We start from the raw sequence: 25,811 nt of genomic DNA, 5'->3' as shown, positions 1-25,811 counted from the left end.
GGGCTGGCTAGAGGGCGGGTAGGGGGGCAGGCTAGAGGACAGCAAGAAGGACAGGCTAGTGGGCAGCAAGGAGGACAGGCTAGTGGACGGCAGGCTAGTGGACAGCAGGAGGGCAGGCTAGAGGGTGGCACGGAGGACAGGCTAGCAGGCAGCAGGAGGGCAGGCTAGAGGGTGGCAAGGAGGACCGGTTAGTGGACAGCAAGGAGGCCAGGCTAGTGGACGGCATGGAGGGCAGGCTAGTGGGCAGCAAGGTGGGCAGGCTGATGGGTGGCGAGGAGAGCATGCTGGTCCGCCCCGTGAGAGGTCGCCTGCTGCTCGTGGAGTCCTAGTGGCTTACTCAGGCCAGCAAGAAGGACGGACTATCAGGCAGTGAGGAGGGCGGCCTGGCAGAAGCTACGTGTACAAAGCTGGGATGGGTAACCTTGGTGAAAAGCTCTTTAAAAATCAGAGGAGAAAGTAACTGCCCAACAACTAACTTTTAAAGGGCCTTTGCTTCCTGCCAGATCTAAAAGTGTGACATCACTTGCAGAGGACCAGTGGAGCAGGCGCAGTAACAACATCACTGCCCGTGCTCCACAGGTGCCCTCTATTGCGTATAGAGAAAGCCTCGGGCGGCCGGCAAACAGCAGCTGTGCGTTGCTGTTTACCGAATGGGGCATACAAAAAGGTCTGCATACCCCACGCAAGGTCTGCCGGGCTGCTGGTGTCCCGCGGGCCGTACTTATCTATAGCATCCAAGCATAGCTGCCAAGGTTTCAGATTACTATGTGTGACATTTTCATATTTTCAGTGTAATTATGAGTGACATTTCAGCGACTATGAGTAACATTTTCTTGCAAGCAAAATGAAACAATAAAGATAAGGGAAACATATATCTCGCTCCACATCTTTGGAACAAGCTTCCCTCACATATCTCGTCCATCTCAGATCATATGTACTTTCGTAAGGAATAAAAAACCTGGCTATTTCCCAACTAATAGCGACCTGGTGAGCCTCACTGTGTCTGCAAGCGCCCTGAGACCTAACGATGATATGTGCGCTTTAGAAGTCTACATGACTTTGACTTTGACTATATTAATAAGAGATATTACACCCATTTCAGCAACGAGAGACTCTAAGAAGATCTTAAAACTACAGCAAAGCACCAGAAATGGAACGGCACTAACCTCAGTACACTGGTAGACACGCGGGTGGGGGTGGCAAGTGGTAACTACCTTACTTACTAAACACTGTTCTTAGTGATCAAATCTTCAACTAGGCAGCCACGACACTGTGTGACCGGCGTCTGCGAATGGCTCTGCAGCAGGCAGGCAGCAGGCTGCCTCGAGCCACCCACCACGGCAATCATTTTCGGTCTGCCGTCGGTGCCCGGTTAGCTCAGGTAGTCTGTCCGAGTCCACTCCTGGTGGCCACTGCAACTGAACCGGACGGTCAGTGAGTGTGCCGGTCAGTCACAGGTCACGACTCCGATGACATCCTCCACTGCACTTTCCCGGCTGGGCTTGGCACGATTGAATTGCTCGTGGGCGACCATAACAGTAGTAAGGCCCACAGCACGGGCGGCCGGGCCGGTGCTAGTACCAGTCACTCAGCACTGCAGCAGACAGCTGCAAGCACAGCCGGGAGCGCCATGATGATTGCAGCCAGTGGCCCCCGCAAAACTACTGAGCCACTGGCCTTCACACTCCCCGCAGCGCTACTAGTATAGCAGGAATGTAGCACGTAACAACGTGTGCTTTTACCATGCAGTACATAACAACGCAGTCGTTACAATGACCGCATTGTTACCATGCGTGCCTTTACATCGCAAGACGTTTCAACGACTAGCGCTAGGTGGCGCGCTGGACTTAGGAATAGTATAAATTACTATTCCTACTCCAGTTAGCGCAACAGCAGGGAAGGTGTTGGATTTAAAATCCAACACATTCTCTGGTGTTGCACGCCATCTAGCGCAAGTCGTTGAAACGACATCCGATGTAAAGGCACAAGTGGTAACAACACGGTCGTTGTAACAACCGAGTTGTTATGTACCTGCGTGGTATTGTCAGCATTGTAAACGCTGTTTCCCTAGTAGCAGGAGGCAGGACGTGGCATCCCGGCGACACCACAGCCACATTGTATCGAAAAACCTGACTGACAGTCTCGGAAGTACTAGTAGCTATTGTGTGGAAAATAACGAAATTGATATACATAAGCAGCGTTCATTTGCCCTTTCCCATTCCCTTCTCTGTACGTTAACCACACCACTTCGCCAGTAAAAGCCTGTGCCCACCTGTATCTGATAGCCATTTTTTTAGGCACCATGGCCCTTTTTGCCCGCTCATCGGAATCCCCGGCTTCCCTCCTGCGTGTATTTTGAAACCCCCCCCTCTCACATACATAGACCATAAAACCCTCTCCCTCTACGCGACCCTGCTACGAAACGCAACCCTCCTGCTTGACCCACGTCAAGTCCCCCATTTCCTCTTGAAGAAGCATCCCTCGCCTCAGCTGACATAACCCCCCCCCCAGCTGTATCTGACTGCCCCCGTTCTCTCATGTGCGGGTCATAAGACCTCTCTCTGTGCAACTCAGTCCCTGTGCGCACCCTGGCTCTCCCCTCCTCCCTCACATGGTCAAGTCATAAATCTTCTTCTTCTGCAAGACCCTGTCCTTGGGAGTCACGGCCGCGCCTGACCAACTCCCCCTTTCCTTTCATGAATAACCCCTCTGTTAGTAACCCTCCCTCCGCAGTGGACTATCCACACATGTCCGAGGTCATCGCCTAAGCCAGGAGATACTGTTTACTGCCCCTTATTGTATGGAATCACCTCTCTTCAAAGGACCCACTATTGATCCTAACCTCCCCACCCCCTGGGCTGCGATCAGGCGCACATATTACCCTCTCCCCTTATCGACAGGTCAAGGGTCTCTATTGTGAATATATGTGGGGTAGGATTGACACGAGGATTATGGGGATGTCCTTTCCTTGTTTCACAATGATATGATTGTAATACGGAATGTTTTGTAAAGTATAAAAGACGATGTCTCAGCTCACTTGTTAGAGCACCTCCCGAAAGACACTGTGTTTCGTGTCCGAAATGACAGGCTCTCCTCATGAGTAATAAATCCTGTTCTTGTGATTCCTGCCTCCAGCGCCCGTCTCTTTATTTGGTAACTATTCAGAATGGGAACTGAGAGGCAACTTGCGCCGGCGGCCCGGGCATCGATAGTAATATGGGCACACCTTCTACAATTGGCGTCCCAACGCGGGGTCCATCAGTGACATAAGGTCCAGTAAGAGAGATCCAGACGAAGAAGTGAACATCTAAATGATCGGAGTATACCTGCCTTGAGAGGGCCCTTGTCCGGCTGCCGATCGAATGAACTTCACCGATTCTGAACAGACCTCTCTTGAGTGACCTATTGTCCTGACTGGAATCCCACAAGAATGCTGCATAGAGTAAGAGAACGATCGGGCGCTGGAGGAGGAAGACGAAGAACTGTTCGTATGGTCCGGTCCGGGTAAGATTAAATAGGGCGTTTTACGCCTGATTGGTAGGATGGTTTTATCCATCTAATTGTTTGATTGATTGTATTGGAATTGGTATTTGAATACTGATATTGTTGTTATTGGTTCATTTAGCCGTGGATGCTACTTGAAATATTGGTTCTCTTCCTGATAACGAGACATTCTCTGTTTGCAAACAGCGGTGAATAGGAACGTTCGTCCCCCTTTGCAGATAGAGAAGGGTAGGTAATGCAGACTTTTGTCCCCGTTGTAATCCGTCATGCCTACCTTTCTCCCCACTGATTGTTTGAAATCGATTAAATAATCGATTGTTGCTCTTTGAGATCTTCCCTGCCCACAAACAGAGACAAATAGAAATATTCAGTCTCCCTTTTCAGATAGCGAAGGGCAGGTAATGCAGACGTTTGTCCCCGTTGTAATCCGTCATGCCTGTTTTTCTCCCCACTGATTGATTGATTGACTGGACATTGTTGTCCAAGGAATTGTTTGTTTGAGGTATTTTCTGTTTGCAAACAACGTGGAATAGAAATATTCTGACTAGTCTTTGCAAGTAGTAAAGGGTAGGTTATGCCCCTTTTATGATTCGTCAGTCCTACCCACTCCCCACTGATTGACTATTATTTGGGGGGTAGCTCACCTGGTCCGTCCAGGAGGCTACCCTAATGGAGGACACATGCCCCCACCCGTTGGCCATTTATTGGAAGTAACCCATCTGGTCCGTTCAGGAGGCTACCCTAGTAAGTGGAGGTACATCATTTGGTCCGTCCAGGATGATACCCTAACGAAGGAATATGTGTTCCCCTCTGATTGATAATCTAGTTCCACCCGGACCATTTATTGGAGGTAACTCATCTGGTCCGTCCAGGAGTACCCCTAATGAAAAGGACATATAAAAATGAAGTGATCACCGTACCCTACTAACAGAAAACTTTAGCTCGAAACACGCTAAGGAAAAGAAGGAAAAATAAAAAGAAATCGGGCTAAGTCAGTAACCCCCTGATGAGCTTCCGACTTCACTAAAAATAAGAAACATTAGGAATAGTTCGTAATGAGAAATATAAAATGGCGAAAGCTTGAAGGCAAGACAGCCACGAGGTAGCTAGGCTCCACTGCCTATTCCTGCTCCCAACATGTCTGCCTCATTGCCCACCACGCCCAAAGAACGGTAACATGAAATAGATACAAATCAATAAAACACCTACCCCCATTCCGGAAGCTCCCGAAGTGCTGCAGGTCCGCGGTTACGCCCATCCGGAAGGCGAGGCCTCAGCGTGTGCAGAGCAGGGCCTGGCTGGCCGCCATCAGAAGGGGAGGCTGTAGGGCGGACGGCCCGAGGAATCGTGGAGGTCTCTCATTTTCCCCTCTTCTGCTGCCCTGCAGGCCACGGGGGGGAGCTGTCTTGCCTCAGCCACCGACCACCCCCCACCCCCTCTCTTGCCTGATCTGGCCATCGTCGAGGACCGGAGCCAAGGCGAGGTCGGACAACCCTGAGAGTTGCAGGTAGTCCCGCCACATGGCCACGCCTGAGAGTTTCAGGTAGTTCCGCCACATGTCAAAAAGGGGGGGATGTCTTGCCTCAGCCACCGACCCCCCCCCCCCATCTTCATCAGCTGGCATGGCCAATACCGAAGCACTGGAGCCGAGGAACGGCGCAGGGTCGCTGGAAGGGGGAGGCGGCGCGAACGAGCCTCCCCCACCTCCCTCCAGGTGGAGGCTTCCAGCGACACCCCAACGCTCCTGCTTAAAGAGGGTCCACATCGAAAAGCGTTTTTTTGCCCGGGACGGGCGCACGCCCCGTGCCTTCTCTCCTCAACTTTGAAGATTCTATGAGAGCCGGGGGGCCCCCCGACCCCTCCGCATGGGCGCCCCCGTCCCCCTCACTGGGAACCGCGACATCGGCGCACTCCTGCCGGCACCAGCCTCAGTTTGGAAATGGCTAAAATACAGCAAAGGTACAGACTTGTTCAGTTCCGGTGGAACACCAGAATGACCCGGTGGGAAAAATTGTTACCGCCCTCCCCACTCTTTGACTGATGGTCCATATTGCTAGACTGTTACTGCATTGCGAAAAACTTTTGAAACTATCAACGGAAGGTTCTGGTCCTACTACGAGTCAGTGGAGGCAATCTGACTATATTGGGACTTGCCTTACCTCGCCCAAAATGGCGCCGATACGAAATGAGACTTTTAAAAAATCCTTGTTGCACCCTGATTGCTCGGCTTTGATGCCCCAAGATATGTATGCAGTTTTGGACAATGAAAGTAGATAAGAAGGATATTGAGTATGTGCTAGGAAAAGAAAGCGATATAAGATGGATATTGATTATGTGCTGGGACGATGAACTGATTTAGAGTGGGTACTAATTATGGGTTGGAAACAATGAATTTATATAAAATAGGCACTGATAGAGCATTTGAACAATGAATTGACGAACGTTAGGTACTGAGTAAATAGTAGGATAATGAGATGATATTATTGAATGCTTGACACGCATTATACTCGCCGCTTAAGAAAGTTCGATATGATTTTCATTGCACTACTGTTTACTGAAATAAACGTCCACCGACTTCGTTCCTCTTATGCCTAGTTCCAGTCTGCTCCGTTGCCGGCCCACTGGGTTGTAGGCCCGTATTTGTGCGCCAACCTTTTCATTAAAGTTTTTGAACACGCAAATATTATCGTAGTGTTTGTATTTATGAATGTTATTGAAATGTATGGCTACTGTCACCGACATAAGTAAAATACATGCAGTATGGCTAAGGTTGAAGGTTAAAAAGGGTCCGATACTTGGCAGCTACATTATGTGTCGCAGACAGCTGGAAAAGTGTTTTTAGACGCCCTTGAGCGATACCACAGAAATACCACCTGACCGCCACCCTTGCACACGACCTATAAGGCCACGATCGTGTGATCCATGTAGATACACAGACCATCGATGATTATCTATCTGATGCTACTGATCCCTCTGGGCTTAAATGCCGAGATGGTAGAGAATGCGGCCCGTGGAGATAGGTCGAGTATGTGGTAGGTAAAAACATTTTCGGATTTATGCAAGTTGATGTATTTTGGATGTTGCCCCCACCCCCTTCCTTCTCCTCCCTTCTGCAGGTCACGTCGGAACGTCGGCTGAGGTATGGAGGAGTGGTGATCGAACGACCGACGATAAGGGAAGGAGGGGATTTGAGCATAGTACTTATGCTAGACTTAGATATGACTGTTCCTCCTTAGAACATATCGACTGGGAGGATGGACTGACATAGAAACTTGACGGGAACTGTATGACGGAAATTGACTTGAATTAGCACGTTGGATAATATAACTATGACGGTTAACTAGATAGGGAAAGGACAAAGGAGAATCCTGGGGTAAGGATTCCCAGGCACCACCCGTCTGGGAAGTTAGAAACGTTGTTGATGTTCGAAATGTACCACCTCCTTCTCACCCTCTTATAGATATAACCAAGCTGCCTGACTGTTCTCCTGATCAATACCCTCTGTTGCCTCAGCCTGGAGAACCTCCAACCAAAAGAAGAAACTCAAAAGTGGTTTAAGATCCACCTATGGGCAATAGCCCGACCAGGTTAATTTCTGACCGGCTGACCGAGGTGTAAGTATTGGCAATTGGGAGCGCTCGCAAAAATAGCAAACGAGAATAAAAGGAGGAAAGGTAAAAAGAGCTCAGCCCATGGATAAATAGGATATTAAAAATGCGCAGCATGCGCAAGGAGATTTTTGTTTGGCCAACAACTGTTCTATGTTTTGTCGTGAATCTTTCTTTTTGTGTAAAACACGTACTGTTCTCCTCCCAACCCTTGTTTGAGTCTGTGTATGTGTAGTGTAGGGATTTATGTCTTCCCTCTGTTTTGTGTTTCCGTGTTACCTGACCCTGCTGTTCTGTGTTGTGAGCGCACTAAATGACCTATTTTCGTACACGTCTCTCTCTCTCTCTCTCTCTCTCTCTCTCCCCCTCTATCTATCTCTCTCTCTCTCTCTCTCTCTCTCTCTCTACATGTCATATGTGTACTGAATAGCTCGTTTAGGTTGCGGACGACTCTCACTCTCTACGAGAGTCCCCCTGTTCCATCTTCCTTTTTGTGGTAAAATTGTGCCCCGCTGGCACCAGTCTGATTGGATACTTATCGAACACGAAGGTGTTCAGCGAAATTGACAGAAAATAAAATGATTGTAATTTGCCATATTACTACCCCTCCTTTCTGCAAAATGAATTAACTCGAATTGGCTAAGAAAGAAAGGACAGGTGAGACGACTAAGGTCCCCTAATCTGGCCTCCTTAAAAGGGGAACTATATGTCAATGGCACCCTATTTTTCTCGTTCGTTAGAAACAAGCGCCAATGTCCAGATTGACCCCAATGCCCAAATTGCCCCACCCCTTTTTCACTCAAAGCGCGAATGCCCGAAGCGTCCCCGCTCCACCTGATTGACCCCAACTGCTATCCCCGATACTTAACTAATGACCATGACCAACTGTCGCCCTCGAGAAAAAAAAGATGTGTTAACACTCCCCTTCGATTATTGCACACCCCCCCTTCTGCTTAAAGGGTTAGCCGGCTCTAAAAAGGGAAGTGTAAGACTGCTAAGGCTCGGGTTGGAAGGACAAGTCTCCCCTGAATGTTTATTTTTGATAAAAATACGCAAGTGATAGGAGTCTGACCCCTGTCCATATATGTCATGAATGAACGCCGATTAGACTTGGTACAAACACGGCAAAAATGCCCACATACCTACTCCATGGTGATAGACTTCTGACTTTGACCAGTGAGCATAACACCCAGGTGCTAGGATTGCGGGTGAAATTTGAATGTAAAAATCTCTTCTCCTGTCAGTTCTCTAAAACTTGTTTTTACCCCTTCAAAGATATACGACCATCGGAGGAGAAGGGTCGGACGTGACATACAGCCTGGCTGCAGATCATGGGACACATGCGACCTCAACCAGAGGTGGAGCCACAGCACAGCAGGAATACGGGACGAGGCAGCACTCTCCAATGTGGTAAACGAAAGGATGAAAGGCTGTCCTGAAGCCCTCTGTCCGCCTACCCACGCGTGCCTGAAGCCTCCGTCCCCCTTTTCAAGCCCGGTTGATGGGCCTGCCTGCTTGTTACCCATTGCTCCCTTGGTCCCTTTGGTGTGTCCCAAGAGATCTGACCCCACTCCGCTCTCTCTCTCTCTCCCATCGACCACTGAACCGTACCCCCTTTTCCACGTGACTTTTTGTCGAAAGGAAGAACAGCATTTAGGTGGAAATGGGGTTACGCCACAGGAATATAGGTGCCGAGCATAAGGCGCCACTAAAAGGATTGGTTAGGGAACAGGACTGTGGTCTAACAGGAGAGGACTGACCGCACCCTGCAACGCGTAAGGATGGATCCGAGCTGGACCTATAGCTCCACCGCCGGTGCTCAACAGCGCCAACGAAAGGACACGGACTAGAGCCTACCAGTGATGGCTCACTGCTAAAAAGACACTGTGACGAAGAGATCTTGTTTGGACTGAATTCCTCCCTCAATTGCTTGGTCAAAATGTTCATTGGTCACATCTTTGAGAAAGTCAGAAGCATTTGTGTAGTATGTTTGAACGTTAGGAACCCAACAAGTGCAATTTCCTATGTGCTGCAATCTGCCAATCACACCAGCTGTTCATGATTGTATGCAATATGTTAGTATTGACAAATGCCGTTTCGTCAACCACACATGTTTATATGTACGCCCGTTTACTAGGAAGAATAGGGAAAATGAACTTTGTTATGTAAAAAGCGGCGACTGTGGAAAATAACGAAACTGATATACATAAGCAGCGTTCATTTGCCCTTTCCCATTCCCTTCTCTGTACGTTAACCACACCACTTCGCCAGTAAAAGCCTGTGCCCACCTGTATCTGATAGCCATTTTTTTAGGCACCATGGCCCTTTTTGCTCGCTCATCGGAATCCCCGGCTTCCCTCCTGCGCGTATTTTGAAATCCCCCCCCCCCTCTCACATACATAGACCATGAAACCCTCTCCCTCTACGCGACCCTGCTACGAAACGCAACCCTCCTGCTTGACCCACGTCAAGTCCCCCATTTCCTCTTGAAGAAGCATCCCTCGCCTCAGCTGACATAACCCCCCCCCCAGCTGTATCTGACTGCCCCCGTTCTCTCATGTGCGGGTCATAAGACCTCTCTCTGTGTGCAACTCAGTCCCTGTGCGCACCCTGGCTCTCCCCTCCTCCCTCACATGGTCAAGTCATAAATCTTCTTCTTCTGCAAGACCCTGTCCTTGGGAGTCACGGCCGCGCCTGACCAACTCCCCCTTTCCTTTCATGAATAACCCCTCTGTTAGTAACCCTCCCTCCGCAGTGGACTATCCACACATGTCCGAGGTCATCGCCTAAGCCAGGAGATACTGTTTACTGCCCCTTATTGTATGGAATCACCTCTCTTCAAAGGACCCACTATTGATCCTAACCTCCCCACCCCTGGGCTGCGATCAGGCGCACATATTACCCTCTCCCCTTATCGACAGGTCAAGGGTCTCTATTGTGAATATATGTGGGGTAGGATTGACACGAGGATTATGGGGATGTCCTTTCCTTGTTTCACAATGATATGATTGTAATACGGAATGTTTTGTAAAGTATAAAAGACGATGTCTCAGCTCACTTGTTAGAGCACCTCCCGAAAGACACTGTGTTTCGTGTCCGAAATGACAGGCTCTCCTCATGAGTAATAAATCCTGTTCTTGTGATTCCTGCCTCCAGCGCCCGTCTCTTTATTTGGTAACTATTCAGAATGGGAACTGAGAGGCAACTTGCGCCGGCGACCTGGCATCGATAGTAATATGGGCACACCTTCTACAATTGGACATACTACCGAGCCGGCCGTGACTTCAGGCTGTTTCAGAGCTGCATCAAGTGACTCAGAGCTGCGCAGGCAGAGCGCCGCTGCGAGAATCAAATTGAATACTACAGTGCAGCACTGACAGTGAGCTTGCCAGCGCGGCCTTAGCTCTCAGCTGGCAGTCGCTCTCAGCTGGCGGTCTACTCTCACCTGGCAGTCCTGACAATGCATTTCATTGCGGTGATGCGGAGCAGTACACTGAAATGCGTTAGTCTAACACCTGATGAGTGGTACTTGGCAGGACTGCCTATGTAAAGAGAACAATATCGCCGTGAAGTACCAGTTAGCTAAATATTTGATGCTATACTACATCCCCTGGATAAATAAATACATAAGAGCTCCTCCTGCAGACAGACATTTTTCCTTCACTCATGATGTCTCTACAGCGCATGGTTGGTCAGATAGCTCAGTGGGCTGAGTACATGCAGTTCAAAGTTTTGAATTCTGGTAGAGCTATCACAGCCCATCATCCTTCTCAGATTGCTAAAACAAGCACATTTTCTTCGGTGAGTATAACACCTGTTACATAACAGACAATTCAGTTAGTTGTCTACACTATATGGTAATATGCAACCTTATTTTATTTACGCACAAATAAATCTGCTGTGATTGCACGTCTAAAATGCAGGAGAGAATGGCGGAGAAAGGAGAGGAGTTGGCCTAACGGCTAGGGCGCTCGACCTCGGACGTGGGGGTCTGGGTTCGAGTCTCGGTAACAACGCCAAACAGTCTGTGGCTCTGGGCAAATCGCTTAATCTCCCCGTGCCTAACAAAAATGAATGTGTGTCCTCATGTAACGTAACTGGCGCTATGTAAAGCGCTCTGATGTTCGGGTCGGGGTCAAGTTTGCGCTATATGAAACTCTGGAATTTTTTTTTAAATGGTGGATTTGGCAGAGGGATGGATGGAAGTATAGGTGGATGGATGGATAGATGTGTGGGCGGATGGACAGACAGGTGGATGGATGGATGATGAATAGCTGGGTGGGTGGATGGATTTGACGGATGAACGAATTGACGGATGGATGGATGAGTGTTGGATGGATGATGAATGGATAGACGGGTGACTGACTGGATGGAACGTTGGACGGATGGATGGGTATGGATGGATGGCCTTTGTAAGGCCCACACTACACCAATGGAAGTCTGCTGGTGCCTGTTTTGAGACGGGATTTAGATAAGATGATCCCAAAGCTGCCTTAAGGCTGAAAAGAGCTCTACCCTGTTGTGGAGGTGAACACCACAGGATGTGTCCTGCCACAGAAAAAGCCTGTCCACCCTTAGATTTAAGCCTGCTCCTAGAGATAAACAAGGAGGCTTGGTACTGACTGCACACAGGAGGAGGTGAATCGGTGTAAGACTCTGTATCTCTGGTATGGAAGCACAGGACCATTCGCCAGGCCAGGTTAAATCTGATTCCCTCCTTGACCGGCAGGCTGTACAAAGCCCCTCTTGTTTATTAGAATTCATCGTTCAGTTTTAGCCCCACCACGGCAAGGACCACTGCGTCCCAAAGCCTCTGCAGCCATGACACAAGAGACAATGAGTGCCTGGAATATACCGCACTACAGTCATCTGATGTGGAGTTTATCGTGACCCCTACAACCGTGACTTTGTGTTAAGCAGACAGTAGGGCTAGAATACATTTTGGGGTTTTGTAACTGGTAGAAGTGTTTGCTTACAGCCTTGTCATTCTGAGGATACAGTGACATCCTGCAGTCACACGTGAAACTTAGATTTTTAATGTAGGTGAACAAAGCTGGGATTTGACCCAACACCATTGGTGTATGAAACAATGTTAGGCCTTTCAGGCATATTCGGCACTCCTCCGCCAATGAAGGGGAATTCTCATTTAATGTTATTGAACTGGAGCTGACTCTTGTGCAGACTGGTCTTGATCTTAATTAGGTACTGCTATAAAATAAGAATGGCACCAGACTTATTGGAAATCTGAACGTACACTGGGTGACATCTGCATAAGGTTCCACTTCAACATCTAAGCCAACAAAGAGATGAAACAGATCAGCCATGGGAACCCCATGGGATGCCCTTATCTGGAGAGACAGGTGTTTTCAGAACCGAGACCTCTTAGTACATTGGTTTAAAAATGAACTAAACCACCGCATTGTCCTTGGGCGGCCAGAGTGACCTCCCCTCTGAGCAGAATATGGTGGATCACAGTATTGAAGACCACGCCCCCCACGTCCCTTGCCGGCAGCGCCCTACGCCTATAAAACATGTGTATTCCTAGGACGCGCAGCGGACGAGCGCAGCGGGAGTGCCGTTTGCGCGCCGAAAGCGCACCTAAGGCAAGCCCGTCTGCGCTCGTCCACGCCGAGACCGGGCCAGGGTCATGCCCCCTGACCAAACTCATGTAGATAGCAGAAGACAAATCTACTCCAGCCAGGAGATTCTAGCATTAAGACCTCATGCCAGATGCAACCCGTTGGATCCACATAAAGAAGGTAAGATATGTCCAACCTGCTCACGAACATTTGCCTTTTCACAGATCAGAGATCTTAGTATAACATATAACAAACCTAAACAAACAACTTATCGAAAAACATCTATTAAAGCTGGTCTCATAAATGTTAGATCTATGGTCAAGCATAATGTTCAGACAGCTGAGCTAATTGAAAGCCAAGATTTGGACCTTCTGTTCGTAACCGAAACATGGGCAGATGAAGCTTCAGACACAGATCTGACCCTAGCAATCCCAGAGGGCTTCTCCATCTATAGAGCAGACAGGAAAATAAAACGAGGAGGAGGATTAGCAATCCTAGCGAGGGAGGGACTGCAGATTAAAAGTTCAGACAAAGGAAGTAACCCAGACTGTGAAACGCTAGCCTTTCAAATAAAAATCACTAATAATTATACTTTTAGTGGTCTATTAATTTATAGACCACCAAATGCTAAAACACCTCTAATTGAGCTATTAAGCCCATTTTTAGAATCCAGTGTGACGTATTGTGACTATACAATTCTAGGAGATTTTAATATACACCTAGAAAAAACATCAGACCCTAAGGTAAAGTCATTTAAAGACGAAATGGCAAATTTTGATTTAGAGCAGAAAGTATATACAGATACACATTGCGCCGGCCATACTCTGGATGGAATTTTTACTTCATGTCGGAAGTTAAATATAACTGATACGCTCTCGATCCTGTGGTCAGACCATAAGATGGTCTCTTTTTTATTAGAAAATATGCAAGATATGGGAAGACCGGTCAAAGCCAAAAAAAACACATATCATGAATGGTCCAAAATCCAGCCCCAAATTCTCATAGATACTTTATGTTCTTCATACCCAACTTTAGATGCAGACAGTAATAAAGCCTGTAAACAAATTAATACATGGCTAGAGAACGCAGTCCAACTAACAGCTCCAATGAAGCAAATCACTCTTAAAAGAAAAACCCTTCACAGCCGTGGTTTTCAGAAGCTCTGAAGGAAAAAAAACAAGAATGTAGAAGAGCAGAAAAGAAATGGAGAGCTAACTATGAGGTACAGCAAAGACTAGAATACAAAACAATACTCGCTAGCTATAAAAATTAATAACATCAGAGAAAAGCAGATACTTCGTTCAAAAAATTAATGAATCAAAAAATTCTAGCAAAACTCTTTTCTCTACTGTAAAAAAACTTTCGAAAATCGAAAATAACACGCCAGAAGAAATATCACCGGACTTTTGTAATACTTTAGGTAATTTCTTTGTAAATAAAGTTTCGTCAGTCTACGAATCTTTTAAAAATTACAAATCAGATAAAACTAATCGAACAGATAAAATCATTGCTCAAACAATAAATTCAGAGGAACAACTAGCTCAACCTATAATGTTCCAATTTACCATTCCAACAAAAGACCAAATTCAGAAAGAATTACTTAACATTAACTCAGGCAGCCCAACAGACCCATGTCGGCCCAAAATAATGCACATTTGTTCAGAACAAATGAGCATTGTACTAGCAAGATTATTTGGTCAAATAATCATTACCAACACCTTTCCGGATGACTGGAAAAAGATTTCCATTAGTCCACTACTGAAAAAACCCAATATGGATAGAGATGAGCCAAGCAGTTATAGGCCCATAGCCAGAATTCCTTTCGCTGCCAAAATATTAGAAAAACTCCTGAACAAACAGCTATCCCGCTATTTGATTGACGGTAACTGGCTGGACGACTCTCAATTTGGTTTCCGGGAAGCACACGGAACGGAAACTGCTCTAATCACAGCAGTAGAAGAACTCCGGAAAGTGATGGACAATGGAGCGAAGGCCACCTTGATATTACTTGACTTATCGGCGGCCTTCGACACGGTCAGTCATAAAATTCTTCTAAAACGATTAAAAACAGCAGAAATACATGACTCAACATGTACCCTCATTGAATCCTATCGTGCTAATAGAACGTTTACAGTAGAAGTAGGTCAAAATGCAAAGCTTTCTCCCTACCATGCGGAGTTCCGCAGGGGTCATCATTAAGTTCCTCCCTTTTTAACCTTTATGTCGCCCCACTCGCAGAGATAATAAGAAACTGTGGTTTCACCCCAGTATCATACGCCGATGACACTCAGATTGTAGTGACCATCAACAAAGATATAGAAGAAACAGCAGAAAATTTTCAACATTGTATGATACAGGTCAGCCAATGGATGGAAAGGAATTGCCTAAAGCTCAATGGAGACAAGAGTGAAGTGATGACAATAGGGGGTGACACAAACATCTGGTCCCCCGCCTGGTGGCCCAAGGACATGGGCAGATGCCCTGGATCATCAGAAAAAGTGAAGAATCTGGGTTTCACCCTTGACATGAATTTATCATTTGAAGCTCAAGCCAACAAGCTGTCATCATCACTCTGGTACATCTTAAAAATGATAAAAAAAACTATTTCCCTATCTACCACAAGATTCTCGTAAAACGGTAGTTACAGCATTAGCATTAGCAAGATTGGACTATGGAAATGGTCTATATGCTGGAGCCAGGAAACAGACCACAGATAAATTACAACGCCTGCAAAATGCAGCAGCTAGACTGGTTCTAGACATACCCAAGTTTGAGCCAATCAGACACAGACTGAAAAATCTACACTGGCTGCCAATTGAAAAGAGGGTGAAATTTAAGTCACTCTGTCTAACCTATAAGGCACTACAGGGAAAAGGATCACAATTTTTGAGGGTCCATTTGAAACATTATGAACCCATGAGACCTTTGAGATCGGGCCAGATGAAATTAATTGCTGTTCCCAGATTTAAAAGAGCTAACTGGGGAGGGAGAAGTTTCCTGATACATGCAGCGCGTACATGGAACCAACTGCCTCTGAACATAAAAACCTGTCCATCTTTAGAAACCTTTAGAAAGGAAATAAAAACATGGCTATTCTCCGAATAAACATCAGACACTGCCAAAAAGCTGGATAGGATTTATCTTAGCGCCAAGACGCCCATGGGCAATTGTTGCGCTCTATAAATTGACAAATCAAATCAAATCAAATCAATCAATCAAGTCCAGCATGACCATTAAGCAGCCAGGCCTTTCATCCGCCCACTTCGGGGTATCATCCCCAGCCATGCAGTGCACCCCCTTCCCATGGCATCCAGGTGTTGTCAGAGCTGAGAAACTATGCGTTTCTCCATCATGTTGGCCAAGACTGTGAGTTTGGTAATCTGTTTTAATTTATGAGGGAGGAAGAATCTACATTCAGGTATTCCAACAGTGGCTGAAGATACAGAATATTTGGGGACAGTTTTACACTTCCCAAAATGTTCTGAATTTGCATTCCAGTGTATACCACCACTTCCTCCCTTGGGATGCACCTGAAGTCCACCTGTGTCAGGAGTTTGGGAAATCATATAAAGAAGTCCAGCACAGGGACACAGGGACACAGGGACACAGGGACACAGGGACTGCCCTCCCAAGTTAGAAAGAAGTTTACATAAAACAAGGATTCAAAGTCAATCCCCAAATCCCACAGCAGCAACACAGATCAACGATGATGAAAGAATCTCTGTACAAATGCCTAAAAATAGACTGGACATCAAACAGCACATCACCGAACCCACCCACTGCAAAGGCAGCTTCAGCCTCATCGTGAACCTCTGATCCTCTGTTCACTACAAGACCCTGATACGTCTGACAGGATGGACCACCTTGTCATCCCTTTCTCCACTCTTCGCAATAGTTCCAACATCAAGGTCAACAGAAAAGAGAAAAGCACATTGCCACTTCATAAGTCCTCCTGAAGAACCATCTCCACCACTAATCTAACAACCATCAGGGTCCCACCGGCTATTAGATGACAACATTCTCCTCAGCAGCACCGCATTAAAAATGATTTGAAATGCAGCACCACTAAAAACACAATCACCTCAACTTAAACCCTGAGTTCCATGGTACAAACAAGAACTCTCAGGAAACAAGTGTGCTATAATCAGCCAACAGAAGAAGTGGAGATGGTGCAATGCCTGTGACAATCACCCCATGCTCAAAGTGCTAAGCTTCACATGCAGGGCTCCCATCAACAAAACCAAGCACACCTTCTACCAAACACCCTCAATCAAGTCACTAGTAGAAGCAAATCCTCTTCAAGGATGACAGACGTGGCATCAATCCACTGCCAGACCCTCCTGACCCACAGTCAACAAATGCAAGACCATCAATCACTGCTTCACCAAGATCAACCTCAGATCGCTTTGGTGGAGCGCCCCAGGGGGATTTGTGGTGAGACAGTGTTGATTGGTGAAGGCTTTCAGAACAACTGAAGACATCAACAAGGACTGTCCCAAACATTCTGCAGGGTTTTATGACTTCAGAACTGCTCGGACAGCCGAGATAGTCAGAAACAAACAACTGAAGACGCATCGCTTCAAGGGGCAGTAGCACCCGACAGGGTAGGAACCTTCCCCACATGTCATGTCAATCTCCCTTGACAAACTTGAAGGGAAACAGCGTTTACAACGCTGTCTCCACCACGCAATGCTATTACAATGCAGTCGTTACAACGCGGTCGTTACAACGACTGCGTTGTTAGAACGCAATACCATTACATCGCAAGACGGGAAAGGGGGGGCCGCTCTACCCCCACGAACGTATGGCTGGCCCGGCCCTCCCCTTTTCTCCTGGTACCCCCGGTGAAGGGGCGTGACCACCCCATGGCGGGTCGCGCCGCAATGACGGACCCGGGGGCGCCCCATCACTGATTGGTCCCAGCTCCCCAGCATTGACCCGGAAGCTGGGTAACGCTTCCGGGTCAAGGGGGGGGGCTAGCATGTTAGAAGGCGGGGGAGCGCGGGAAGCGCCCTCTATGGCACCCGCGCTCCCCAGACCTTGCTCCTCGCCTCCGCCCGGGGGCTTAATAATTTTCTCCCTTTTTGTTTCAGGTTCCTGGTCTTTGTCGTCGTGCGGTCCGGGAGTGCCAGTGCTTCGCTGGTGGGCGGAGAGATTCTCGTTGCGAGTGGAGCGGTGTGCACCAGCGGAAACGAGAGATCCGTGGAACGAGCCCGAGGTGTTTCCGTTAAAAAAGTAAGGCGGTGAAGGCAGCGTCGGGCCGGCAAGAGCGGTACGGGTGTGTAACCGCGAAGGCGCTCCCTCTGTTGCCCATGCAGTGATTGTAAGGGTCGGTCCCCGTGTGAAGAGCGGGTGTGCAGGGAGTGTAAATAACTGCATCTTGGGCTGATCGTGAAACAATAGTGCCCTCATTTCAAGCCCGGGCTGCTCTGTTTGAACAAGTCGTGTGATCTCAGGTCCAGCGTCAAAGGAGGCGGGGAAGACAGGGTCGGGCTGACGCGAGCGGTCCATTTCTGTAACCGCGAGGGCGCTCCCTCTGTTACCGACATGGTTCCCGGAGACGCGAGGCCGCGTTGTTTTGGGGGAAAGGGAATGGGCATAATTGGCAGCAACAGCGCCCGGTTCTTTTAAAGCGAGCAGTTATCAGGGCACGCTCTGTTTTAGGCAATTGCAACCTGCGAAATAAACAGGCGAAGCAGGGTTGGACCTGGTTAGTACCTGGATGGGAGACTAATTTTAGGATACGTACAGTGCTTCACAAATTACCAGCAAGGTGCTGTTTTTAACAGGGGTCATAAATTCAGTCCCACAAGGGGGTTTTTGAGCCATTTTGGTATATTTGAAATCTATTTTCCAGGAATCAGGGAGATTGTTTCAACATATAGCTGTGCAATCAGGGGGATTGTTTTCATTTTAATACAGTGCACGCTAATGTGGTTTGACTGGTCAGGCTCGAATATACAGAGCCCAAGTAAGGAATATCCAGTACATTTTTGGCGTCTAACTTTCCTCTTACCGTAGGTTGGCATTTGTGGGCATAGCTGAACGGACTACCAGGGCAGCACACGGTGGACATCAGGAACTGAGGACATGGGCAGGCCTGCATTTCACTGCTTCTGGCGGGCCGCCGGGCTAGAGTACGCTCGCCCAAGCACCCAGGCTAGCTGGTGTGTTGCGGTCACAGTTGCGTGGTGCATACGGCCGGCCTGTGAGCCTCCAACTTTTGTGCAGGTACAAGGCACCCAGTGCCCTTAATTAACGTGTTGTGCAGTGTAGGTTGTGATTCACTGTGAAAAAATGTCTAGTAGGCGGGGCGCAAAGGGGTCCCGAATGGAACTCATGTTTCAGACCATGATGCGCAGAATGTCAGCGATGGGCAGGAGATTAGGGAAGGTGGATCAGTTGGGGCAGACCGTGGCCTAAATGGGCGAGAGACTTGAGGCACAGGCTGGGCCATCAGGGAGACCCAAGCATGTAGTAGTGCCCCCTAAACCAAGGGGTGAATTAGACGCCTTACCTAACCGTGTGCGGGCCAAGACGTCTTATGGGCGGTAGCCTAAGCCAAGGGGTGGAGGGGGGCTCCCTGGGACTGTCCCTGGTTTTGTGCCACCGGCACCCGAGGCTCCCGCACCAACCTTCCCATCCCTGTCAGGTGTACCCAAGGGCCTAGCCCCGCCGGTGGTCCCCCCAGTATGCCTGGACGTACCCCCGGGGCCTTCCGTTCAAGCACCCATCCCGGTCAGTGAAACCCTTGGGGCTGGTCAGATACCCCCAGAATTGGCAGCGCAGATAGTGGCTGTACTCCCATGGTTGGGGATTGGAGGGGTTTTACCCTCATCAACTGATCCCTCAGCGGAGGCGCAGAGACTGGTAGCTAAGATCATGTTGGCTAGGGGTGATGGTGGCGGTCCAAGTGCACCAATTTCTCCCCTTGCAGGTGCTGCCAGCGATACGGGGAGAGACAAGACTTTAGAACCTACGCCTGTCGCAGAGAGTGGTAAGGAGGTTGCTTTGCCGGTATTGGGAAAAGGTGCTATAGCCTCCTGGGGGGAGAACCTGTTGCAACATGTGTCACAAGCTGTGAAAGAATTGATTTGGGCAGACAAGTATGTGAACATATTCTCATTGTTGATCGATAACAGGGAGGTGGAGTATGCTAGGTCACAAAAGGATTTCATGTTGCCTAGCGAATGGCGGTCTCAGTTGACTAAATTCAGGGTGGAGGAGACACTGATTAATTGGATCAGAGCCTTCTCAGTATTTACGGCTGTTACCGCTGAACGTTCACCCAATCTGCAGGCAGAGATGGCGTGTTATCAAAGCAGAATTGCCATGTTCAGCGAGAAGCATGGGGGGGACGGATGGAAGGAATATGACATTTCTCTCAGGAAATCTAGGGAGTTTAACAGCTCGTTAGCCTGGGACAAGGTAGACTCCATCTCTCGGCATGGCCAGTTTTCAGGTGGGCAGTCCACGGGGTTGCTACAACCTAGAACAAGGGATACTCGCCTAAGCCCCAACAGCCCTTTCGGCCGGCGCAAGGGGGGGATGGTTTCGATAAGCCCAGAGGCAATGGAAGTGGAAAGGGCGTGTGTTGCGACTTTAATAGGTGCACATGCACCAGGGCAGCGGGCACCTGCAAATTCAGAGATGCATGCTACATATGCGGCCACTCATCCCACACAGAGACAGCATGCCGTTCAAAGGGTGGCTCTTCAGGCAACAGGGGGAAGAGAAAACAGGATTAGTGAGGAATACCTACAAACCGCATGCTCACCCTTTAATGTCCTGGCTATGATTCCTTGGCTGAACAGGTACCCTGACCATGCATCCGCAAGGATGTTGCAAGGATTCACACTTGGTTTTTGAATTCCAGCGGGGGGTTTCACCGGGACACCGGAATGTAGGAATCAGTTGTCAGTTAGACACAATCCTGGTGTGGTGGCGTCCAAAATATTGAAGGAGCTACACCTGGGTAGGGTGGGGGGTCCTTTCACTGAGATCCCAGTACCTGATTTTGTTTGCTCACCCCTGGGGGTGGTCCCGAAGAAAGAAAAGGGCGAATTCAGGCTCATACATAACCTCTCGGCACTTAGGGGAACATCTTTGAATGATGCAATCGACGAGGGCATCTGCAGCGTCAAGTATGCGTCCTTTGACCAGGCAGTAGAAATGTTGAGAGTGCTGGGTCCAGGGGCATTGATGGCAAAATCAGATATTGAATCAGCTTTCTGATTACTGCCAGTACATCCATTGGACCAACACCTGCTGGGTTTTGCCTTTGAAGGCAAATACTATATGGGTATGTGTATGCCCATGGGTTGCTCCTTGTCATGTGCCTATTTTGAGACATTCAGTTCTTTTCTGGAATGGGTGATGAGACAAGTAACAGGACACCAACATGTGATGCATTACCTGGACGACTTCCTTTTGCTGGGGGAAGCGGGTTCTTCTCAGGAGTGTGCATGTGCATTGCAGGAATTTTGCGTGCTCATGCAGGCTTTTGGGGTCCCGCTGGCGCCGGGAAAAACAGTGGGTCCGTCTACATGTTTGGAATTCTTGGGCATCGAACTGGACTCTGTGGAAGGTTGTTTCAGGTTACCAAAGGAGAGGATTGTGAAATTCAGGACAGCCTTACAACAATGTTTAGCGAAAGAGAAGGTCACATTGCAGCAGCTGCAGCAGACTGTTGGTCAACTAAATTTTGCAGTGCGAGTGATACCTATGGCACATCCATTTTCCCGCTCAATTGCGCAAGCCATGAAGGGCCTACGGGATAAGCATCACCACACCAGGCTGTCAGTTGAAGTGCGTCAGGACATGCGAATATGGATGGCATTCCTGTAGAATTTCAATGGCAGGGTGGTGTGGTGCGGCCCCCCACCACGTCGGCCGAATTAGGTCTATGGACCGATGCTGCTGGCAGTGTGGGGTTTGGCGCCATACTAGGCAACAAATGGGTGGCACAAAGGTGGCCAGAGTGGTGGGAAGACAGCGGTCTGACAGCAAACATTGCTTTTCTCAAGCTCTTCCTCATATGGGTGGCACTCACTGACTGGCCTGAGCTGCTGTCCAACCAGTCGGTGATATTCTGGTCAGACAACGTGACTGTTGTGGAATGCATCAACCTACAGGCAGCGCGGTGTAGGTTTATACTCCGCCTCATAAAGGAGATTGTGCTAAGATGTTTGAAATTGAATGTGCAATTTAAGGCCAGACATGTCCCAGGGGTCTTGAATAATGCAGCAGACGCCCTTTCTCGCTTTAAGATGCATCAATTCAGGGAACACTTACCTGCGGCAGAAGCGTCAACAGCACACTTCCCAGCAGCACTTTGGCAGATTGGTGCCCCCTACTACAGAACCTCGCAACGGCCAGTTTAGCACCCAGGACCAGGACAGCTTATGAAGGGGCGTTCATGTCTTATTGCAATTTTTTGGGGCAAGCATGGGAAGTAAAGTGGGACCAGGAAGTACATTTTAACTCATATATGAACACACTGCACGGAGAGGGGCGCTCAGTAGCGACAGCTAGCAGACACAAAGCGGCCGTCTCTTTCTTTGCGCAGTTGAAAGGTGTCAGGGACCCCACACACAGTTTCTTGATGCGGAAAGCATTAAAGGGTGTCGACGCCTACAGGCAAGCCCCGCTGATCACAGACGACCAATAGGTTTGGAAAGGTTGTCCAAGGTGTTGGATGCCTTAGCTGACACATGTACCTCCCCAGGGGAAGTACTCTTATTTAAAGCTGCAATTGCTTTGGCCTTCTATGGGGCATTACGGGTAAGTGAACTGGTGGCCAGCAACAAACTTGACAGGTTGGGTGGTCTGCAGCGGGGGGACCTCACGTTAAAGAGTGATTCCATCTGGTTAACGATAAGGAAATCTAAAAATGATCAGGGGGCCAGGGGCGATAGCTTGGTACTACACCAGTCACCGAACAACCTGTGCTGTCCAGTGGCGCATGTGGAAGCATACCTCAGGCAGCGGGTGGTCGGGGGAATGGGGTCATTGTTAATACACGCGGATGGTACCCCATTTACCAGGTTTCAGTTCCAAAGAGTTTTAGCAATGGCGATCGCCAAGGCGGGTCTTGATCCAAAGGAATTTGGAACACATTCTTTCTGAATAGGTGCGGCCACTGAGGCAACAGCGAGAGGTTTGCATGCCACCAGTGTAAAGAGGATTGGGAGGTGGTCTTCCAACGCTTATAAGGGCAATGTGCAGCTGCACATGTTGCCAGTTCGGTCAGACCAACCTGACACCTGCCTTGTTGTCTGTTTTCCTTTCAGTTTCTGGGACCTGTGACGCAGGGAGGAAACTGTTACCCCAACGAATACGACCAACAGCAACGTGGCAACATCAAGACAACAGGAGGAGGACGCATGTAGTATGGGTTGTTGGTCACTCTTATATAAGACGCGCTAAGCCAATTTTCTTTGCAGGTGATTATGTACTAAGGGCAGAGAGCAGGGGTTGTCAGGTCTCATTTCATGGTAGGGGGCTTTGCCTAAATCAATTAAGGGACTTCATCTCAGACCTGCTTGACAGGCACACCCCGCCGCCCTCAATTGTCATCTTGCATCTTGGGGGTAATGACTTAGTGACACTGGGCAGAAGGGTCCTATTGGAAGAGATTATCGCTGCGGCGGGTTGGCTGGCGAGGGTGATACCGGGTTTCACCATAGTGTGGTCTCAGTTAACACCGAGGCTGCAGTGGAGAGGGACGGAGTCAGTTAGGGCGTTGAACCACTCGGTAAAGAGAGTCAACAACAAGATTGAGAGACTGTTCAGGACACCACACTTACAGAGTATTCCGCATGGGTGCATTTGGGGAGACCACTTCTACTTACAGGATGGGGTCCATTTGACTGAGGCAGGCAATCACATATTCACAAAGAACATACTGGCATGGTGAGAGGGTTTTGCGAGGTAGGTATGACCTTTCAGTGTAGGAGGTTGGGGGGGGGCCAGATAGTCGGTCAACTATGCTGGCCTGTGGCGGTAAGGTCATGATCGGTGAGCAGCAGCAATTTAAGGTCCTTAGGGGGAAGCACCATTTTCGAATGGGGTCGCTCAGGGAGAGAGGCCAATGGTCTCTCCTAGAACTTCAGGGGCAGGATATCTGCTTGGTCGGAAGGCTGCAGGGGAGGGAGTAACGCTTTCCTTGGGCTGATAGCCACCCCGCACATACACTATGACGTCATAAAGTGGCGCAAGTGAAAGGGCCCTCCTCTTTTGGTTTAATGGAGTTTACGGAGCATACGTGGTAACCGGGAGAGGTTTGTACTCTCCTGGTAACCGGGCCCTGTGGCGCATGCGCACGCATACGTGAGGGCGTAGCTGGTAATAAGGATCTGACACTGGTCAACGACCTTGCCCTAGGCCCAAAATTGTTAGGATGCAAAATTCATATGTAGGATGTTAGATTCGGTTAGGAACACGCTGTATTAGTCATTTGTTAAGGTTAGCCCTTCATACCTGTCTATGTTGATGTGATCTAATGTCAGAATTTTGCATATTAATGATTGTGTTAATAAAATGTTTATTTTAATAATTTTATTTGTTTTCATATTTTAATAAATACGGCTGGGGGTCCCGAGATCCCCCGCCTTCCAAAGTAAACCCGTTGCCTGCCTAAGTCTAAGTTACTAAAAGTATTGGTGTGGTTGTCTTGCGGGGAGGGGGTGGTCGGTAGTCCCAGACCATAGGGAAAGGGGGGCTGCTCGGCCCCCATGAACGTATGGCTGGGCCCAGCCCTCCCCTTTTCTCCTGGTACCCCCGGTGATGGGGCGTGCCCACCCCAGGGCGGGTCGCGCCACAATGTATAGGCATTTATATAGCGCACTACTTACCCGTAGGGTCCCAAGGCGCTTCGACCGCTGCAAAACCCTTCCTGGCTTCCCTGAGAGATGGTCCCTTAATGGGTATCTCCAGGGTGAGACCAGGCATCCCCGGCGGTCTGGTGGGGCCGTTAGTGAAGATGAGGCAAGCTAATGCCCAGAGTTGCCGAGTGTGATCGCTGATCAGAGTGGGCACCGAGGCGAGAGAATTATCGAGTCCGCTGACCCTGGTCCAGAAACCTGCCGCGCCGGGAATCGAACCCTGGTCCCGGGCCGTCCTCTGCTCTCGGGTCTGCCGCCTCTAACCAGTGAGCCACACTACTTCACAATGACGCGACCCGGGGGCGCCCTATCTCCGATTAGTCCCGGCCCCCCAGCGTTGACCAGGAAGCTGGGTAACGCTTCCGGGTCAAGTGGGGGGGGGGGAGGGGGATAGCATGTTAAAAGGCTGGGGGAGCGTGGAAAGTGCCCTCTTTGGCACCCGCGCTCCCCAGACCTTGCTCTTCGCCTCCGCCCGGGGGCTTAATAATTTTCCCACCCACCATCCCTTAAACAGCAGTTTCTGTTGGACGTTTGTTGCTATTATCTTGGTGTGTGCTTGCACTGTAAATATGTGTAAATGTCTACGGTAGGCCTTTTTCCCTCTTGGTACAGGTAATATTGGTGATAATGTACAGTTTGGTGTATTTTGAGTGTCATATCTTGTTTTCTCCTTAGGCCTTTTTTTCCTTTCACAGGAGTCTTATTGGCGTATTTATTGTAACCCTTGGTCAGGCGGTAAGGTCATGATCGGTGAGCAGCAATTTAAGGTCCTTAGGGGGCGGCACCATTCTCGAATGGGGTCGCCTAGGGGGAGGGGCCAATGGTCTCTACTAGAACTTCAGGGCAGGATATCCGCTTGGTCGGAAGGCTGGGGGGGAGGGAGTAACGCTTTCCTTGGGTGATAGCCACCCCGCATATACACTATCACGTCATAAAGTGGCGCGAGTGAAAGGGCCCTCTTCTTTTAGTTTAATGAGTTCACGGAGCGTACGGCATAACTGGGAGAGGTACGTACTCTCCCGGTAACCGGGCCTTGTGGCGCATGCGTACTCATACGTGAGGGCGTAGCTGGTAATAAGTATCTAACACCGGACAACGACCTTCCGTAGGCCCAAAATTGTTAGGATGCAAAATTCATACGTAGGATGTTAGATTCGGTTAGGAACACGCTGGATTAGACATTTGTTAAGGTTAGCCCTTCATACCTGTCTACGTTGATGTAATCTAATGTCAGA

General features: G+C 48.9%; 1 protein-coding gene across 1 annotated transcript in view; it reads right to left on the bottom strand.

The window, feature by feature from the left end:
• Nucleotides 1–25,811, bottom strand: part of LOC147718371 (phosphatidylinositol 3,4,5-trisphosphate 5-phosphatase 2-like) — a 447,492-nt gene that overhangs the window by 61,557 nt on the left and 360,124 nt on the right. The gene's annotated exons all lie outside the window — the stretch shown is intronic.

Source organism: Lissotriton vulgaris, chromosome 4_1, assembly GCF_964263255.1.
Source record: "Lissotriton vulgaris chromosome 4_1, aLisVul1.2, whole genome shotgun sequence".
Classification (NCBI taxonomy): Eukaryota; Metazoa; Chordata; class Amphibia; order Caudata; family Salamandridae; genus Lissotriton; species Lissotriton vulgaris.
The sequence above is the reverse complement of the archived record's forward strand: the minus strand, read 5'-3'. Positions and strand labels throughout refer to the sequence as shown.